General features: G+C 41.0%; 1 protein-coding gene across 3 annotated transcripts in view; it reads left to right on the top strand.

Annotated features, from left to right (window-relative positions):
- The window catches only part of TMEM117 (transmembrane protein 117), a 641,682-nt gene that overhangs the window by 582,934 nt on the left and 36,308 nt on the right, over positions 1-22,440 (top strand). The gene's annotated exons all lie outside the window — the stretch shown is intronic.

Genomic DNA, 22,440 nt, shown 5'->3' with positions numbered 1-22,440 from the left:
GTTACCGCTCATTAACCATGGAGGAGAGTGTGCAGGTGGGGGTATCTACGTGATTATTGATGATTAGTATGAAACAGGCAGTTTTCTTCTGGAATGACCCATGAAACAGGCCACTTGGCAAATTCAGATTGAGACATGTAACTTCAAAGGGTTTAACATTCTTCTTTACAAATGAAGAGGAACAAAAGGGAGAGATAGGAATTGTGGGTATCTTGGTGATGGAGAGGACATTTTCAACCCAGAGCTCAGATCCCATGTTCATTTTCAGGCGTTATTTATTTATTAAATCATTTTATTGGGGGCTCGTACAACTCTTATCACCACCCATATATCAATTGAATCAGGCATGTTTGTACACATGTTGCCCACATTCTTTTCTAGACATTCACTTTCTATTGAGCCCTTGGTATCAGCTTTTTCCCCCCACTCCCTACTCCCACTCTCATAACCCCCTATAGATTGTACATTGTTGCTATTTTCATCTCTCACACCGACCACTGTCTCCCTTCCCCCATGGTGTCTGTTGTTCTTCCCCTGTTGAGGGGTGTTTGGTTATGTGTCAATCATTGCAATCAGATCCCCCTTTCTCTCTCCCTCTTCCTCTTCCGCCTATACTCTGGTATCACTATTCCCACTCCTGCTCCTGGATTCTGTGTGTCCTGAGCTCCCATCCCTTTCTATACCTGTGCACATGTTCCGGTCTAGTCTGAATTGAGAAGCAGCACTGGGGTCATGGTAGTGGGGGGTGAGGAAGCCTCAAGGAACCAGAGGAACATAGTGTGTTTCATCGATGCTTCACTGCACCCTGGTGACTCATCCCTTCCCTGTGGGCCCTCTGTGGGGAGATTGTTCCACTGTCTACAGATGGGCTTTGGGTCTCTGCTCCAACTCCCTGCATTCTCAATAACATGTTTTTGTTAGTTATTTGTCTGCTGATGCCTAAGATTACTCATGACTGCACTGGCAGTGTGCTTCTTCCATGTGGACTTGCTTCTCCTGTGAATGGCAGCTTGTGTAACTTCAGTCTTTAAGGACCTAGACACTATATCTTTTAATAGCCAGGCACCATCCGCCTTCTTCACTACATTTGCTTATGCCCCCATTTTGTCTTCAGCAATTGTGTCAGGCGGGTGAACATCTTGGACTGCCGATTGATTAAAACAAAGTGTTCTTGTATTGAGGAAGGGTATGAGCAGAGGCCCAAAGTCCATCCCCTACCTCAATATTGCCATATAAATATATGTACAAGGGCCAATACCTCTATTTTTTGTGGATTAATGTCTTTACATATGTGCACCGCTATGTTTGTATCTCTAGCCATTGCTTTGCTTTCTTGGTCCTTCCTCTTTCCTTTTACCTTCCTCCTGCCCCACTGCCACTTTCCCCTTATTTCTGCCTCTTGGTACCTCCTCTTACCTACAATATCTTTTCAAACTTATCATTAGCTACTGATGAGTTGTCCCTCCACTCATGGGAGCCTCATACACAATAGAGTTAGAATAGTCTATATTGTTTTTTATTGATGTTTTTCCTAGTATATCTTAGTATGGAATCTCTACTGAACAGGTTAAAATCATGGCAGCACGCAAGCCTCTAATCAGTAACGTGTGGTGGTTATGCACTAGGTGCTTGGGCAATCAATCAAACGGGGGCTCCTGCATGTCAGATAAGAAGTCTACTCTTGAATTCCCATTGCTCTTTCAACTCATAGTGACCTGTAGGACAAAGTAGAACGATTCCACAAGATTTTCCTGGATTGAAGTTGTGAAGGATTTTGTCTTGCTTAGATTCAGAATCAATACTCCTGGAAGCATCAGTTAAGAGATCAAATGGCATGCTACATTGGGTAAATCTGCTGCACAAGACCTCTTTAAAGTATTGATAATCAAGGATGTTGCTTTGAGGACGAAGGTGAACCTGCCTCAACCCATAGTCTTTTTAAAGACTGATATGCGAGTGAAATTTGGACATTGAATAAGGAATGAATCAAAGAAGGATCAAATGCATTTGATTTATGGTGCTGGGGAAGAATATTGAAAGTACCACAGACTTAAAAAAAATTGTCTTGGAAGAAATACAGCCAGGATGCTCCTTAGAAGCAAGGGGGAGAGATGGAGGAAACCTGGAACTATTTATAAGCTTTTTTATATGTCTATCTACATAAGATAGGCAGAATAAACAATTCCAAGAAGAAAACAATGGGACTAATGTTTCCTAGGGATATGGGAAAGAGGGATCTGGGGGAAAGGAAAGGGTGATCCAACACACCCGGGGACAAGGGAATAACAAGTGATCTACTCAATGGTGAGTAGGACGTAGAATGCCTGGTGGGATTTGCTCGTGTGCAATGTAGTAGATAGGAATTACTGAAAGCCGAATGGAGGTTAAACATGATAGTGGATGAAAAGGAAGTAAAAGGAAATAGAGAAAATAATTAGAAGGCAAAGGACATCTATAGAGTTATAAAAGTAGGCATATACATATGTAAATATATTTATATATAACATATTTTATATATAACAATAGGGACATATATCTATGTACATGTATTTATACGTTACATATTAAATTGCAGATGAACATTGGGACTCTGCTCAGGTATTCCCTCAATGCAAGAATACTTTGTTCTAATAACCTGGCATTCTGTGATACTCACCTTCCTGACACAATCGCTGAAGACAAAACGGGTACATAAGCAAATGTAGTGAAGAAAGCTGATGGTGACTGGCTATTAAAAGATATAGCATCTGGGGTCTTAAAGGCTTAAAGATACACAAGCATCCATGTAGTTGAGAAGCAACAAATCCCACATGGAAGAAGCATACCAGCCTGTGTGATCATGAGGTGTTGACAGGATCAGGAATCAGGCATCAGAAGACCCAAAACAAATAATCATATCAACGAGAATGAGAAGGGCTGGAGTGGAGGCTCAAAGCCCATCTGTAGACAATCGGATACCCTCTCACAAAAGAAGGGACAAGCCAGCCAGCGTGTAGCGTAGCACTGAAAAAACATACACCATTCCTCTAGGTCTTTAATGCTTCCTCCTCCAGTTTTACTTTTCACAGGCTGTTCTACTTTTCACAGGCTGTTAGGCCAGGTACAGATAAAAGCTCTCCAAACATGGAATCCAAGACAGATAAGCCCTTCAGTATCAATAATGGGAGTAATGATACTTTTTGTATTTTCTCTAGCTAGAAGCCCTATTGGTGTACCAGTCAACCATTGGGCTATGGTGTTCAAGATAACATTTCAAAGCCACCAGCAGCTTCTCAGGAGAAAGGCTGGACATTCTAATCCCATAACAGCTACAGTCTCGGTAACCACAGGGGGCTCACTATGAGTCAGCATTGATTCGATAGTAGCGAGTTTGGGTTTTGTTTTTAATTAGGGTCTTATGAGTCATAATCAACTCAATGGTAATGGGGTTTTTCATTGCCATATTGAAAATTTTAATAATTTTTAGCTTGGGGGAGGGACTCTAAATTTTCCTTTTAATGTGGGTGATTATGTAGCCAGTCCTACCTGGGGCTGATTAGAACAACAAATCACTATCTTAGGTTACCGTAAGCATTACCAGGGTGGTAGATATGCAAGCCTACTTTGGGTATTTTCCCATACACCTTTTGAAGCCCCTTCATGTAAATGGCTGTTGCAGAATGGACCTCGGTTTATCCAGACCACCTGCATAACCGCCGACACCTGCTCCCGGAGAACCTGGAGCACGTCAAAGAAAGAACACAGGCAGGGGGTGGTGGTTTACCAAGGTGAAATCCTAAGCAGGCTGGAGGTAAAATGCTGGAGATGGATCTGTACCGTCAGTCAATGCCATTATTCTGCCATCTAGTTACCTATCTGGGTGCCCTGGGTGGATACAGGTGGTTAAAGCACTTGGCTGATAACCACATATTTGGAAGTTGGGGGCCACTCAGGGGTACTTTGGAAGATGGCTTCGAAATCTCCCTCTGAAGCAGCAGCCGTCGGAACACCTGTGGAGCTCGGTCTACTCTGTCATGCGGGGCTCCTTGAATCAGAATGGACTTTGGAGCAACTGCTTTAGTTGTGTATCCACTTGTGCCATTATTGCTACTTAGGGAAGATTCTGGGTGGGAAATGGTCTAGATTCTTTCGCCTTTAACCCTGAGTGCGAACAGTCGGGGTCCCGTACGCCTTCAGTCAGGACATCTGATTGCATACAGTATTCGCTCTGCCCTTCCTCCCAGCTTTCATCTTTATCCTCTCTTCAGCGAGGGATGACCTAAACCATTCAGCAAGAGTTATACTAGCGATTTCTACTAACTGCGAGGTGGGGAGGCACTGGGACCTCCAAGCTGCAAGCCAAACAGGGGATGAGGCAGGGACTGAGCCAGAGGGAACGACTCGAGTTGCTTTGGTGGGACGGGAGATGGACAGATGAGAGCCGGCTCACATTGAAAGGGACGGGGATCCAGGGGAGACCGCTGTGCTGAGGTGGCGGGAGGGGGAGTGTCGTTCAGCTCTGGGTTCTGCCTCAATGGTTCTGATTTTCTTTTCCCTTTGTTTTATCAGTATATCATCGTCTTGGTTCCTTTGTCACATGCTGTCATCAAAAGAATAGTGCTTTGATTTTAGTCTGATCTGACCCCAATTCCTGGCATTTTTCGTAAATAGGGAGCTTGAGCATATTTTTGAAGCCCTCTGGGCTGAGTTAACAGGGATTTATTTTATAAAACAGGTAAGACACACATTCATAATATTATGACACGCATTACCTAAGATAAAGTATGTCAAGTGTGGAGCACAAAATAGATCCTTAATGACTAATATTATTAATATCATCAACATTATAATTTTCATTTATGGAATAAAGGGCTAAAGGCATAGCAAACAGACTAGTACAAAGTTCTGTAGTCATTCTGAATATAAAGTTCATTGCTATCCCTTAAGGCTGCCTGCTTTCCTTAAGGGTGTCAACATATCACTGTTATTTATTGACTTACTGGTTATTATCAATTATATAAGTACAAAGTGCAGGGACAGTGAATGATGTCAGGTGGCTCTTTTTGCCAGTCTCTACTTCCAACCAAATGACCTTTTCCTGCATGTGTCTGGTAAGGTGAGGAAGACCCAGATGGGAGTCATCTGTGAGTCATTGTGAACCAGATTCCCTGCAGTGTCCTCCTACCGTGTGTGAAACGGACCCTTTGAGGAGCAGGAGCAGTTATCTCACTACCAGCACGCTCCAGGAGTGGAACTCCTGCTTTGGACGAGGGCCTCTGTGCAGCGAAGCTTCTGGATGCAGAAAACAGCATTCACAGGAGAGCAGCATCAGGGCTGGGAGCCAGCGCAGGAGACAGTGACGGGCTTCCCGCCCCACAGTGCGAGGAGAGCTGCGGGCGCTTGTGCAGGAGGCTGGCTTGTGAGTGGAGGGCCTCTGGGCACTTAATTGGGGAAGCTGGACTTGCTGACCCACAGAAGTGGACTTGAGTGTCTTCAGGCTGAGGTGCCTCTGGGCATTTAATTCAGGGAGCTGAGTTTGCTGACCTGCGGCACAAGAGCTGAATGCCTTTGAGTTCAGGCTTCCAGTGGACTGGGATACTCCCTTGGACATTTATTAGTAGACCTTAAAAAAACATCTTGCTAAATAACTTAACCCTGGGAATTTCTCACTGGCTTTACAGCTTGCTAACTTCCTTAATAAACCCTTTAAATATGAATTTTTCCGTGAGTTCTATGCAGCCAGTACAATGGCCACTAGAACCTAGAAATCAAATCGAGACTACTAGTGAAAGCAACACAGTAAGAATAGTGAGCTTGCCCCTGTTCAGTAAAATCTCTCTCCCTTCCTCCATCCTCCATCTCTCCCTCTTACTCTCATTCCTCTTCTTTCTCTGTTCTTCCCCTTCCTTCACTCTCTCTCTTTATAGTATATTGAGTGAAGAGTAGAGAAAATTTGTTTTTCATTCAATAATTCATACACATTTTGTTGCATAATTCTAATTGCCATGCCTACAATGTAACATTACTTATCCTACATTCTCTCTCTCCTTTTTTCCTCCCATTCCTCCTTTCCTAAGCCTCTGAACTTTATCCTGGGCTAAATGTATCCTTTCTGATCTCATACGGTTGATCATTCTAAGGTGTGCAGAGATCTGTCTCTTGGTTGGCAGACAATGGAGGAAAGGAGCCTTCAGACCTGGAGGATGACTACGCATCCCGGTTTGGGGGTTCCACCAGTCTGCATCTAATTAGTTGTTGTTAGGTGCCACGAGTCAACTTCAATCCATAGAAGCCGTATGTACAACAGAACAAAGCCCTGCACGATCCTGCGCCCTCTTCAAGTTGTTCCTGTGCCTAGTCCATTGATGCAGCCACGGTGTCAATCTGTCTTTTGATAGCCTTCTCTTTTAAGCTGCCCCTCCACTTTACCACAAGTCATAACCTTCAGGGACTGGTCTCTCTTGGCAATATGCCCACAGTATGGAAGGTGAAGTCTTTCCATCTCTGGTAAGTACATAATCTGGTGTCAATTGGGATTTGAGAGGATTAGGAGTGAAGGGGTGGAGTCTAGTCTGTCAATCATTGTATAGCCAATGAGGCGTCTGTGGGGGCATGGCCTCCCCCTGAGGATTTGGGGATTTCCTGTGTTTCCTTCATGGAGGGGAGGACACACACCCTCTATCTGCTCAGTCCCTGAGAGATGCTCTACTGGCAAGACACATGGCGCTACGCTGACTCCCTGTGTCCACTAGAGGAGCCACTTGGAGACCGCTGGCAGTGTTGAGATGCTTCTACCACCACTGGTTCCATAAGACTTTGCACCCACTGGTCTGTGATCTGCCTGCATTCTGCGTCATCGCATGTATTGCATGCGCCTGAAGAGGACTTTATTGAGTGGTAATGGGCATATGGGCTAATATCGGACTTATGGACTTGATCTGGACTGGGCTGGGGTGTTTTCTCAATATTCAATTCCTCTTGTATATAAACCTCTTTCTTATACACATGAGTCTCCCTGGATTTGTTTCTTTAGTGTACCTTAACTAACAAACTATCCTTGCCTCAAAGGAGCACTCTATCTTTACTTCTTCCAATACAGATCGTTTGGCTCTTTTAGCAGTCCACGGTACTTCCAATATTCATCTCCAGCACCCAATTCAAGCGCATTCATTCTTCTATGGTCTTCCTTATTCAATGTCCGTCTTTCACATGCATATGATGCACTAGAGAATACCATGGCTTGAGTCAGGAGCACCTTACTCCTAAAAGTGACATCCTTGCTCTTCTCCAAAGAGGTCTTGTACAGCAGATTTACCTGATGAAATGCATCTTTTGATCTCTGAGCTTTGCTTCAATGAGCATTGATTGTGGATCCAAGGAAGACAAAAATCCTTGAAAATTTCTACCCTTTCTCTATTTATCACGACGCTATATATTGGTCCAGTTGTGAAGGTTTGGGTCTTCCTTACTATAGGTTGTAGTCCATACTAAAGGCTACAATCCTTGATCTTCATTAGTAAGTACTTCAAGTCTTTCTCACTTTCAGTAAGCAAGAATGTGTCAGCCACATACAACAGATTATTGATAAGCTGTCCTCCAATCCTGATACTGCACTCATCTCCATTGAATTCAGTTTCTCTGATGATTTGTTCAGCATATAGATGGACAAGTGTCATCAGAGGATACAAATTTGAAGCACAACTTTCCTGATTTTAAACCATGCAGTATTTCCTTGTTCTGTTCACATAACTGCCTCTTGATCCATCTACATGTTCCAAATGAGCACAATGGAATGGAATGCCCTGGAATTCCCATTCTTCTCAAGGTTAGCCATAGTTTATTATGGTCCACACAGTTGAATGCCTTGGCTTAGTCAAAACCCAAGTAAACATCTTTCTGTTATTCTGCGCAAGATCGATTTAACATCAGCAATGATGCCCCTTGTTCCACATACTCTTCTCAATCCAGCCTGAACTTCTGGCAGCTCCCTGTCAATGTGCTGCCATAACTGGTGAGGGATGATCTTATGTAAAATGTTACTGTGTGCAGTATCAATAACATTGGTCTATAGTTGGAGCAGTCTGCTGGGTCATCTTTCTTTAGAATGGGCACAAATATGGATCTCTTCTAGGCTAGCTGTCTTCCAATTTCTTGGCATGGGTGAGTGAATGTGTCTAGTGCTTCTTCAGCTTGCTGAAGCACATCAGCGGGTATTCTATCAATTCCTTGATCCTTGTTTTTGAGTCAGGAATCAGGGCAATTTTAACTTCGTCCTTCAGAACCATTGGTTCTTGCTAATATGCTACCTCATGAAGTAGTGGACTGTCAACTAGTTATTTTGGTACAATGACTGTGTGTTCTTCCCATTTCCTCCTGATGCTTCCTATTTTACCTGTAGAACCTTTCAAAATTGCAACTCCTGCCTTGAATTTTTTCTTGAGTTCTTTCCATTTCAGATGAGCTAAGTGTGTCCTTCTCTTTTGGTTTCCAAAAGGTAGACCTGGTATTTTTGATTTTTAGTTTTATTCCACATTTCCCCCAGTTCATTCTTGTCCTTCATATGTGAACCTTTCCTGAGTAGGTGGGACTGGAAGTCAGGCCTCATCTAATTCTTCTCAGCTCAAGGGCATGGAGGTTGATGTTCACCTGTTCCATTAGGACACTCAACTAATTGTTTTGTTCATTTGTTGACTTTTTCTAATTTCCTTATAGATAATGCAAATAAGATAATAATTAGAAAAAAGATTTGAATTTTGAGACAGTGTAATCCCACACCTTCTACTAATGTCATGTGATGAGAATTATTTACATCATTGTGGTAGTTACATAATCTGGTGTCAGTTTGAGGATTCAGAGTGAAGGGGTGGAGTCTAGCCTGTCAATCAGATCATAGCCCGTTTGGAGGCACTAGGGAGATAAATAGCTCACTGGAGGCGGGACACATGCTCAGTCCCTGTGAGACATTCTTGTTGACAAGACAAATGGAGACAGGCTGATGGCAGCCAGAGTCCTAGAGCTGGAGGAGCCACGTGGAGAACCCTGCCAGTACTGAGATGCTTCCACTGCCACTGAATCCACAAGAGTTTCCACCCATGGTCCTGTGATCATCTTGCATTAGGCATCATTGCATGTGTTACTGCATGAGTCTGAAGAGGACTTTACAGATGGATATTGGACATATGTGCTAATATTGGACTTATGTACTTGATCTGGGCTGGGATGGTTTCTCAATATTCGGTTGCTCTTGTATATAAACCTCTTTCTCATGGACATATATGAGTGTCCATGAATTTGTTTCTCTAGTCTACCCGGACTAACACAATCATTTATATAGAAACAGAATGATTTAGAGCTAAAAGATATTTTATAGATTATCTACTAAAATTTAGTCTCAACAAATGATTTTGAGATCTATAAACCTATGTACACTAAAATATTTTATTATACCTTCTCATAGAATTATCCTGTTTTCTGACATTCTTCATTTATAACAAGATTATAAAATCTACTATTCGACTGATTTTCACATTAACAGCATACTTCTGACAGTAACAAATGCCAAGGCTTGTGTCAAAAATAACCCTGCCTAGTTACAACCAGGTGTCATCTTGCCTGGGCTAGGTTTCTGTAGGTTGGCAGCTAAGTATGATGTACTTTGGCAGTTGTGTAAAGGTTCATTGTGGCAGTAATGTACTAATTTAGTCATCCTTAATTTTGTGTTCTCATGAATTCATTCTCCATTTTCAGAAAACTCTGATTTTTGTATAATGATCTGGCCTTTGAAACCTAGTCATGTCAATAAATGAGGAGATAGTTTATTTACCCCTAATAGTCTTTTGGTTCAATAAAAATAAAATCATGTTATTTGTGTAATTTAGCTATCCTTGCACAACAAATTAAATCATTTCAATATGGGTCTGAGCTGGTAAACAAAACTTCTATTATTCATATCCCCTGCTCTCCTTTTATCATGCTCTTGAAGTGATTATTTGGGGACAAATGCTTGCTAGTTTTCTTAATTTATAAATGACAAGTTATTTCATATAATGGTATATATAACATGTTATATTTCATGGAAGTGGATTTAAATGAATCTGCCCTCTCAGTTTCCAGTTCCCAGAAAATTATGCACTGTAGAAAACTCATTGGGAGAACAGGAAAATGGGCCATCATTCTTCCTGCTTCAAACACTGTGTGTAGGTTGTCTATAATCTTTGTTTCAAAATATACAGGTAACAAATGACAGAAAATCTGTAATAGCTACCGTATTCCCCCCTCTCCTCCTCCTTTCTACAATAGGAAAGGCCCTCAATAAACGTGTTTGTTTGAGTCTTGCCTGTCCTGTGTAACAGCCACTGGTATGAGACAGCAGAGCACAGTTTGTGCCTTGTTTCCCAGGTTGCAGCATGTGCCCATATGCTGCTGAGTTGTTCTCGTTGTGTCAAATGCAGCTTGACCAATTCCCGTTAGAACACAATTTAAATCAGTAGAGCGACTGCAGACACGAGTGCTTACCCTGTAGTTGACAGTCGATGTGGGTTTTAACTGATGAGTTTCCCAGCACAGAGGAAAAGAGGCCACAGGCAAAAATATAAGTAAAATCTTCAGCTCACTGAAGTGGCATAATGGGTATCCCTTTGCAAATGATTGTATTAAGTAAGCATATCGTTGAAAATAATGCTGCTCGGAGGGATGCCATGTGAAAAGAGATTACTTTTCTAGGCCATTGGACCAGTTTTCATGTTGTTGTTGTTTTTCCCCAATAAGGGCACTGATTTGGCATTTGTTTAGACCACCAAATACAGTTTATGCTTCTATCATGATTTGTATCTCGTCTACCTATACAATTGTTTTCATCAACTCTACTAAAATAGTTTCCTATTGCTGTACTTTGTAATTAAACCAATACCTGGAGCTTTTTATGCCACGGTATTGGGATTTTTCTCCTACAGGATAACGTAGATTCAAGAGGGATTGCAAATGGCGTGCAGTTTAAGTCTGTGCTCAGGCTACAAAGAGATGGATATAAACTCGAGCTGCAGAAGACCCACAGTGTGGAATCGAGTCATAAAAACACCTGAAGTGTGTGGCCAAGAAATCGTGCGACACTTGAGGGTACAGCCTTGGGACTGGAGAAGCAGACCTCCTTTTCCTCCGGAGTTGTTTTGCTCTTCTGGAATCAGTCTTCGGTCATCCTTACGGAATGTTGCTTTTGTTACAGAGATGATTTCTCCCATTTTTGAGCTTATGTCTCCAAGTTTCAAATCTCGGGCCCGTGAGGCAATGAAGGCAACATTCTCCGCTCTTCAGTTGCAGACTTTTCTCAGTCACAGTAAGCACTGGAGTCACGATCCTCTCTTAGTCAAGCATACATTTTTAAAGCAGTCAAACAAAAGGAACATTTGCCACAATTTTGAAATATTGATACCAAAAATACATTTCCCTATCATTTTCAAATTCTTGGATTATAAAGCATGATGGAGTCTACATATTCAAACTTTGGCAAATCTGTGATTTGAATGTTCTGTCAGAGCTTATGGTAATTGGCAGATCAATTTTAATAATACTCCACATCCTTTGTAATGCAAATTATTTTCCATCATCTAAGCAAACAAAAAGTCAGATTTTTCAAGAGAATCACATATTCAAAGAAAGACACCTTTTCAGTAAAATATGAATGAGGTGGTTATTTTAACAGCTATGAAAACTTGAATCTCATTGTGTGGTGCTTCAGCAGAATCCGTAACGGAGGAAATTAGGTTCGCTTAGTAAGTACAGACTCAAGCCGTGAAAGCTGCTTGTTCTCCACAGCGTGTACTTTCCTCCATCAATAATCACAATGTGGCAAGCGGCATTCCTTTCAGACTCGCTTCTGAACACTGGTGGCTGCCTAATGGCATTGCATTTGAGAATATCCGGGACCTTCCTCTTGTCTTCCCAGAGACACGCCAGTCTTTGGGCGGTAGTGTGCGTCTGAGCCTAAAGGCTAACTCTGTCAACCTTTCCTTGTGTAGGAAAGTGGGGCCGCCTTGTTGGGGGGAGATTCACTCACATTCTTGTTCATTCTGCAGATATTTTCTCTCGTCCTATGTTCTTGACACCGTACGAGGGACTAAGGACAAAAGACAAATGAGCCATAGCCCCTCACGTTACTCACCCCTAGCTAGCTCAGCCCCAGATGGCAAATGAGAAAGACAGACTGAATAGTGAGCCAAGTGGCCAGTGGTTCCATTGTGCTTTCGACTGACCTAGTTCTTATCCAAATCGTATGGCCATATTGGTGATATTTTCTTTAAAATCCTCAAAGTTTTTTTCTTGTCCTTTCTAGAAAGAGTTCTTTGGCATGCACAACTTATCTTCATTAGGAAAGCCTTTCTGATCTAATATTTTATTCACTCAAGACCTATCTGTACATTCTGTTTCTGACACAGAAATAAGGACAAATTAACCACGGTTGGTTTGTGAATTCTTAATAAAAACCTAAGCTGAACTAGTACATCGCTCAAAATTCAAGTGTCTTACATCAATTAGAATCAAGTTAAGAGTATTTTTGACAAGTCTTCCTTAGTCATTTCTGGAAGCCAAACTGCTTTTCAGATGAAGTTCCTGTTTCCTCCATGGCGCTGGCGTTGGTAGATATATTGCTGTGGAATAAAAGGCTGAAATTGCATTTCCCAGCAATCGCCCTCAGTAAGGCCGTTTCTGCATTGGGGTCAGACAAGAGGCTGCTGAGCAGATTTATCTTCCTTTCAGTTTTATTCACTTCTATTGCTCCTCACCCCTTCCCACCTCTGTTTCTTCTTTAAGGCATACATAGAAGACGCATATTGGCGAAAATTGTAAAAGAAGCATTTCATGGAAAAGAATGTACTTTTTAATTTAAAGAAACCAACCCAGAGCTATTAAGTTGTAAAGATAATTAGTCATAGCAAGAAATTTTATGTCTTTTCAATTCTTTTGAAAAGTCTAGGGAGAACCATTATCACCAGGAAATCCATGCAATTAAAAATGATCTGACCAGCATATTTATAATATATAGTTTTTTATTAGTGTTAAAAATAATAAAATCAGCAGACCCAAAGTAAATGAATGTACGGTGCTGTGTTTTTATTATTATTTCCAAAGGCTGAGGTGACTAAACTATCATGCACGATGTTGTAAAAATTAAATGATGCACAGTAATGTGAATCATGAATTTTTCATATACGAGTTGGCCTTTTCAGCCCTATATATTTATTTAGAAATCTATTCATCAGCTGGTTCACATTGCTTTCAACTGATGGGATTTCTGTTTGGTTTTAATAGTGAGTTAATATCTTGAGCTTTTCAAATTTAGACACTGAGCAATAAAGAGATCCAGCTCTATTCTTGGTTTGACACTGGCTTTCACTGGCTATTTGGAAGTTTCCTAGGCTCTATCCTTGTTACCTCCTTCAAAATGCATGTCTTGCCCATAATAACCCAAGCTGTAGTTACCTTCAGTCTAACATGATCAGCTATGTCTGGAATGCCCTAAGGGATAGGCCAAGAATCCACTGATAGAAGGATTGAGGAGTCTTTGGGGTAATAATTCATCATATAGGAATAGATGGTTGAGAAGTATGGTAGAAGATTAAGACTGGGAGTAGAAAAAAAACCAGAACCATGGAAGTCATACGTTTTTTCTGCATCCCTTAGAAATGTGTGCTTGATTCCTAGGAAGAGTGTATTCTTGATATTAAAGCTAAAAGGTCCTTTCCAAAGTTTCAGAAAATTTTGGGAATTCTAAAAATTATTGCTGTGTAGCCTGTTTATAGCACCAGAAAAATGGTCTTCAAACAACAGAAATAGTGTCTTCTGCTGAAAGCTGGGTCGGTCTAGTTCTTGAACCAGAAGCAGGCCTGGACTCCCTTTGGGCAGTAGATTTTTGGACATAAAACCAGCAGTTCTAGTGCTGGAAGGAAACCATTTTACAAAAGCAAGTCAGGATCCTCTGAGACTTCCCAGCATTTTCTCTGCAGGGTCACGTATGCATTCGGTGATAGATCTGACTCCAAGAACACACAAAAGACAGACACTCACTACATGGTAAAAGAGAAACCTGGATTTTTGTGTAATTTTGAGATGCATTGCCATCTCCTCAGAACTAGTAAAAGGAGGGTGAATTTCTGAGGACAAAAGGCCTTTAAATAGCTTAACTTACTTTCTCAGCACAGATTAGCATGATATGGGGAGAATGGATTAGCAGGATCTGAGAAGAAATGGATGACACATTACAAGAGTAGACCAAAAATAGATAAAGGAGAAATGAATGCACTTCATCAGATAACAAACATAACCCTAAAGTACAAGTTTAAAGGACCAAAACGTGGTCATGGAGCTGTGCCGTCCACTGCACAGAGGGAGTCCTGCTGGTCCTCGCCAGGAGGTGGGCCGTTCAGAAGCACCAGCCACTCTGTGGGAGAAAGATAAGACACTGCTTCTGGAAAGGACTGTATGCTTGTAAGCTCTAGCGAACCAGTCTAGTCTGTCCTGTATGGTCGCTATGCGATGGAGTCAACTCAACAGCAGCGGATATTTGGCCCCATTTCACATGTTCACTGTGATCTTTTGCATGAGTTCATGTTGTCCATGGCATCTTTGACTGAAATAGCAAAATTTATAGAATAAGGGAGATCAGATTTGTGCCTCACTATGTCTTTACGTGCACTGTCTTGCACAATTTACTTCCAGCTCTTATTTCTCCCCAACTATAGATCCATATGTCCAGCAGTCGTCTGGACTCCTCAGCTTCAATATTCTATGAGAAGCGGACACATAACAATTCAAAGTTCATTTCATTTTCTTACCATGTCCCCCCAAATTGCTCTACCTCCTGCATTTTGTTGTTGTTATTGTTATTCACGTCCCCATCCATTTGGTCTCTCAACAGAGGAAAGTGATATTAACTCTTTGTCTCTCCCTTCCTTTGATTACCATCTACAATATATTGACACTCTCACTCAAACCTCCACCGCCATCCAGTCGATGCCGACTCATAGTGACCCTATAGGACAGGGCAGTACTGGCCCGGGGAGTTTCGGAGATTATAACTCTTGAGGGGAGTAGAAAGCCCTGCCTTTCTCCCAAGGAGAGGCTGGTGGTTTCAAACTGCTGGTCTTATGGTTAGTAGCCCAATGTGTAATTAATGTGACTGACATGAGGACTCTCAGTGCCATTCATTCGTTTCTCAAAGTCCACATCTGCCTTAGCGGCACTGAATTATAGACCTGTGTCCTGCCTAGCCTAGAGTTTTGCAATGACATCCTACATCAAGATTCTCCATACTCTAGTCAATATCTACCTAATCTCTAATTTTTCAATGGAGATATCTGATGATACCCATTACCAGCTCCAGAATTTTTGTTGGCTCCATTTCATGTGGCAGGAAATTTATCTTTTAAACATTTAACATATTCTTTTACACATTGTCTAGCATCCCACTTCAACCTCATCCCTACTATATCCCACCCCACTGAACTTGTTTCCTCCATAAACCTAGTTCATTCACCTCTGTTCCTATATTCTTTCCTCTAGTTCCTAAATGCTTCCCTCCTCCCCCACTATCATGATCCCAATTCTACCTTGCAAGTCTGGCTAGACCAGAGGATGTACACTGGTACATAGAGGAACTGGAAACACAGGGAATCCAGGGCAGATGATCCCTTCAGGACCAGTGATGTGAGTTGCGGTACTGGGAGGGTAGAGGGATGGTGGATTAGAAAGGGGGAACTGATGTGACCTCCTCCCTGGGGGGGGCAGACAATAGAAAAGTGGGTGAAAGGAGACATTGGACAGTGAAAGATATGAAAAAATAATAATTTGTAAATTTTCAAAAGTTCATGAGGGAGGGGGAGCAGGGAAGGATGGGGGAAAATGATATGATGCCAGGGGCTTGGGTGGAGAGCAAGTGTTTTGAGAATGATGAGGACAATGAATGTACAAATGTGTTTTACACAATTGATGTATATATGGATTGTGATGAGTTGTATGAGCCCCTAATAAAATAATTTTTAAGAAAAAACTTGCTTTGGGAAGTAACTAGCTTCCCTTAACTAGGAATTCTCAGGGTAGTTGACCATTTGTAAGGAACAGAAGAGAAGATGCAGGGATTATGTAGGGACTGGCTGAACTAAGTGACCTCTCATTTGTGAGTATATAATCCATCTGTCAGTGTTTCCCAAAGTAGGTGATACCAAACCCTGAGGGGCAATGGAATGATCTAGGAGGAAGCAAAAGTAGGTGTCTACACTTTATATGGGATTATGGGCTATAATACAAAAAATTTTAACTGCCAAAGGGTTGTTGAGTATTTTGAGGGGTGGTAGGACAAATGAATATGAGAACCTATCCCCAGGTCATCCAATGATTTCCAGCTTTTAGTATCTCCGCATTTTAACGCTAGCTCTCTAAGTGTCAGTTCTTCTCAAATCTATGCACTTAAACGGTGGTTTTGGAAAAGAATGTCAAATATACTGTGGTCTGCTCAGTAAACAATGAACACATCAATCTTAGAAGAAATGCAACTAGAATGTTCCTTAGAAGCTACAACATCAAGAGGGAACACAAGAATTCTAATTGCTTTCTTTCATTAGGAAAAAAACAATCACTGGAAGAAGACCTATTGTTTAAGAGATGGATTGATCATAGCAGCAACCAACTCCCTGCCACAGGGTCAACTCATAAGCACAGCAGCAACCCTGGGCTCTAACATCCCATCGTCTGTGAAGGTGGGAGGGGATCATGCAGCTATTTCATTGTTATGCATAAGACCCCCAGCAGGTGGAAACAATTAAGTAGCAAAGAAAAACAACGATATCTGTAATTCTCATAAATATATTGCGGTCAAGGCACAGCTAAGCCGAGAGAGCAAGAATGGGAGTGAAGCGAGGGACAGAGGCATAAAAAATGCACCTATGGCTCACCTGTTCACATCCTTGTCTTTATGACAACTTTGAAACATTCTGACAAAGCCACTACAGTGATCTGAGTTCCAGGGGTGTGTCTAGGCCAAGATCACCCCCTTCAGGCAGCCCCAAATAGTCTACACAAGTCCCTTGCAATGACCAGGCCATGGAAGAGCTGACCTGGCATGCTGGTCCTGCCCATCCTTGCTGCCTCCTTCCAATTGTAGAGGACAGTGAGCAGTGGTAGAACAATGAAAGCTGGAGAAAAGCAGCGGAGGCCAGGGGAAGGCCCAAAGATGCGAGGCAGATTGCAAGGGGGAGGCAAGAAGTGAGATAGAATAAAAGGAACCATGCAGGGCATCGGGTGGCTTGGAAGATGGAGGAAAATTTCAAGAGTCAAGACATGGCAGACTGTACTTTCCTCTTGTCCCACCATCATGTTCGGCTTCATGAGGAAGTAACTAGGAGGCAAAGGGCATTTATAGAGGTCTAAATGCAAGCATGTACATATGTAAATGTATTCATACATAAGGATAGGGAAATAGATCTATGTGCATATGTTTATATGTTAAGCATCAAGGTAGCAGACAGACATTGGGACCCTACTCAAGTCCTCCCTCAATGCAAGAACACCTTGTTCTAATAACCTGCTATTCTGTAATGCTCACCTTCCTGACATGATCACTGAAGACAAAATGGAGGCATAGCAAATGTGGTGAAGAAAGCGGATGGTGCCCGGCTGTCAAAAGATATAGCATCTTGGGTCTTAAATGCTTCAAGACAAACAAACAGCTATCTAGCTAAGAAGTAACAAATTCCACATGGAAGAAGCACACCAGCCTGTATGATCATGATGTGTCAATGGGATCAGGTATCAAGCATCAAAGACCCAGAAAAAAAATCATATCAATGAGGGAGAGTGTGTAGTAGATACCCAAAGCCGCCCATCTGTAGACATTTGGACATCCCCTTACAGAAGGGCCACAAGGAAGAGATGAGCCAGTAAGGGTGCAGCATAGCACTGATGAAACATACGTCTTTCCTTTAGCTCTCCCCACCCCCTCCACTATCAGGAGCCCAATTCTACCATACAAATCTGGCTAGACCATAGCATGTACTTGGGTACAGATAAGAGCTGGAAATACAGGGACTTCAGGACAGATAAACCCCTCAAGAGCAGTGATACCAGGAGGGTAAGGACAAAGTGGGGGATAAAGGAGGAACCAATCACAATGATATCCATATAACCCCCTCCCTGGGGGCTGGACAACAGAAAAGTGGGTGAAGGGAGACTTCAGACAGTATGAGACATGAAAAATTATAATTTTTAAGTTGTCAAGGGTTCATGAAGGAGGGAGGGAGGGAAGGAGGGACAGAGAGAGGGTTGAGGGAATAAGGAGCTGATACCAAGAAAGAAAATATTTTGAAAATGATGATGACAACAAATATGCTTGACATATGGATGGATGGATGGATGGATGGATGGATGGATGGATGGATGGATGGATGGATTGTGAGAAGAGTTGTATAAGCCCCCAATAAAATGATTTTTTAAAAAAGGACATGGCAGGCTTTGGGCATCACCCAACCACAGCCAACAAAACCCCTCAACCCTTGCAAGCTCCACAGTGGTGATGAAAGTATGGGGACAGGGGGAGCCCATGGGACCATGCAAAAAGCACCAGGGAAACCTCATGAGTGGTGAACCTCAGCATGAGAGGGATCATCAGCAGTGAAGATGGGGAATGGGTCCCCCACTTTTACCTAATGCTGCTTTCACATAATGACCTTGTCTTTGGCCCCTAACCATGTGACCACCCTAACCATAATTGAAGAGTGGGTGCAAATATAAATAATGTACTAAGATTTTTAATAAAAAGTATACGTGAAAACCCAGATATCTTGTTTTTTCAGATGGAAAGAACTAAGGATTTACAGTTTGGCAGTATCAGAAGTACTAAATGGGGAAAGCACCAACCTCCTTCCGCACCTGGAAGCTTCCTTTTAGGAAGGGACATTGCTCAACCTGCACTGGGCTTAGTCCGGCCCTGTCTACTTGTGCTAAATTGTAGCTCTCGTATCTCCGTGGATTTTATGACGACATAAATAATTATAATGCATTGTTTTTATATAGCGCCTTTCTCCAAGGAACATAAAGTGCTGCACGCATGGTATCTCATTAGATCTCACAGCACACTGGGGACATTGACGGAAGGCAGGTGATAGTACATCCCCTTTGAACCTAGAGCTGAAAAGGAATTGCTTCCACCAAAAGTAAATAAAAGCAAGATTAAATAAAAGAGAAATTTATAAGAGGAAAAAAGGTTAGGATTTAAAAGAAAAAAATTGACTAAGTTCGAATTAAAGAGAGATTTAAAGCCAAAAAGGCAGTTTACATTTAGAAAGGGGAAAATATTTAGAGTGTGTATGTAAATGGATATTTATAAAATGAAAGTGATATTCAAACACTTCAGAAATTTGAAAAGCAAGCGTTTTTAAATAATCCACAATTCTATTTCAATAAAAAAAGAAGCTGGAGGGTTCTTTTGGTTTTAGTTTATTCACTCAACTTCTATGAGTTTCTTCTTAGGTTTATAATATATATACAGTTTTATATTATGTGTTCTTTACTTAACAATATATCATAAATTGTGTGTTATTATAATTCTAAGGAGCTATATAATTTTCCATGAAATTGAGTAGTATGTTATAATTGGTTTCATTTTTCTTTTTTCTTTTTTATGACATTGTTTCTATGCTTTCAGCATAATAAACATCAACATATTAAAATTCTATCTTTCTGCATAAGAATTTTCATTTCTTAATTATTTCCTTAACAGAGAAGATTGCTAGCAGTAAAATTACCAAATTAAAATGGTTGTATAAGAATGTTAAAATAGGACTATATTTGCCTTACTCACAAATTAACATATATAACAGACACTGTATAAGATGCTCTCTACAAAAAGAGACTAACTCTAGCTGAAACCAACTATGTCTACAGGGTGCCAAAGTAGCTATTTTAAAGTAAAGATGTGGCGCTTATTTATTTTATTTTCTGTCATACCTTCTTTGATAGTGTCAAACCCAATTAAAATTAAGAAAGTTGAATCTCAACAAAAACATAAATATTTACCTAATTCATTTCACTGAGAGACATAATATATTTTCCCTCCTTATTTTCATTTATATAGTTGAATAGTCTATGACAATAAGGAATGTGAATATATGTGTTAATATACCTATAGCAGGAGTCCTATTTCAAAAAAGTTAAATAAGATTGTAAAACCTTATTAATTATAATGGTATGTAATGTGTGCATAACAGTTTTCAGTGATGAGTTTTTACATGGTTATCTGGCTTAAGGCATTTACCAAAGTAATTTCCAATGAGTCAAGGACAAAACATACTGGCTTTGGTTAAGGTAAACATTAAAAAAATATTTAAGTGTGATTTAAATACTAAGAAATCTTCCAGACCAATGGTATTTCAAATAGTAATCAATGATTAGACTATGAAGTCAATACTTGCTTAAATGTAGCTAAAACATATCATCTTAATGATGAGCTGATGAATCTTGAAGTTTTTATCACTGTCTCAATAATACAGAGTCATAAGCTCACATGTATTTATTTTATGGCAAGAAGCAATGTTGCATTATGGCCCAGGTTAATATAGGACACCAAAACTATTTCTACTAACTCAGAGAAGTTTTGCAAACTATCTCTATTTTTATTATTACTTTAGCTGGTGTTCAAACGATATGTGTTGAATGTTGCAGCAGTGTAATACAGGAACTGTTCTATTTTACAACATATTTTAGTAAGGAGGGCATATCTTAGGAAATATAGGATTTAAGTAAAAATATTATAAGAAAGTGACTCTGTGAGAGATGATCTTTTAGAAAATCTAATGCTAAATAAGCCAAAGTTAACCCCTAGGAGGAGTTCATTTAATTTGTGTTTCAAACCAGGAAGTCTGTCAAATTATAACAGGTGGGAACCATTAGTATGGCTTCATCCTCTCCATCACATGGTAATAATCTAGACGCAGTAGCCTGTGGTCACTGTAAAAGTGGAGGGTAGAGTACATTGGTTAATTTGCTCATTCTCTGACAGCTTAAAGGAGGACCGCCTCCTCACTGGTACAGGGCAGAGAGTCTCTGTTTCATGATTTTATGATAATGCTTCCATAATTTTCTGTAAGTGCTGTTTAACTTGTCTGTCCCTTCAACTAGAGGATGGGCTTCTTAGAGACAAGAAACTTGTTTTATATTGTTGGTATCCCAGAGCCTGTACAGTTCTGGCACGTAGTTGATTGCTTTTACTTCCTCCTGTGTTTTCAGTATTGTGCTAAGGTCTGAGATAGATATAAAAAACGTAACCGTCTATACATTCAAGGAGTACAGATAATCAATTTGTAAAGGTGAAAAGTTAATGAGCGCTATGGAGTAGTAAAGGATGATAATAAAATGTACAAAGACATTTCATTAGAAACCAAAAGAGAAGACCATGCTTGGTGTTTCTCTCTGAAAGAACTGAAGAAAAACAATTCAAGCCTGAACTTGAAATATTCTACGGGTAAAAGTATGAGTTACACAGGAAGCATCGAAAGAAGATGGAGTAAATACATAACATCATGTACCAACAAGAGTTCGCTGGCATTCAGCCATCTCAGGTAGTTGCCTGCGACCAAGAAGAAGACCATGTTGCAGTGAAGGTGTTTGTAAAAAATGAAGTCTCAGGTAATTGATGGCGTGCCAGTTGAGGTGTTTCAATAGATGGGTGCTACACTGAAGCACTCACTGTTCCATACCAAGAAATACGGAAGACAGCCAGCTGGGTAACAGACTAGGCGAGATCCACGTTTGTGACAATTTCAAAGAAAGGTGACCCAACAGACTATCGAAATTATCAAGCCATGTCATTAATATTACATCCAAGGAAAATTTTGTTGAGCATCATTCAAAACTAATTGCAACAATACAACAAAAGGTTTATTTTATATTGAAGCCAGATTCAGGAAAGGATGTGAAACAAGGAACCCTGTTGCTGATTTTGGCGAAAAGCAAAAAATACCAGAGGGATGTCTTCCTGTGTCTTATTGACACTACAAAGCCATTCAACTCTGTAGATCATCTTAAATTATGGATAACGTTATAAAAATAGCAATACCAGGGTGCTTAATGGTGCACACGAAGAGCCTGCACGTACACCAAGAGGCCATCATTCAAGCAGAACAAGGGACGATGGCATGTTTCAGTACTAGGAAAAGGGTGGGTGTGAGTTCTATATTTTGCACACTTGCTCTGTCTACTTGTATTCGATCTCTATGCTCCAAAAATAATCGGAGAAGCTCCACTGGATGAAGGAGCCCTGCTGTTGAAGTGCTTGCATTGGGCTGCCATCCACATGGCCCGCTGTTGGAGACCGCCAGCTGCTCTGCTGGAGAAAGACGGGCTTTTCTCCTCCCTGACAAAGTGACAGTCTCGGGATCCCACCGTGGCTCACTAGGAGTCAGCATGGATTCCATGCCA

This window comes from Tenrec ecaudatus, chromosome 6 (genome assembly GCF_050624435.1).
Source record: "Tenrec ecaudatus isolate mTenEca1 chromosome 6, mTenEca1.hap1, whole genome shotgun sequence".
Taxonomy (NCBI): Eukaryota; Metazoa; Chordata; class Mammalia; order Afrosoricida; family Tenrecidae; genus Tenrec; species Tenrec ecaudatus.
This window is presented reverse-complemented; position numbering and strand designations above follow the sequence as displayed.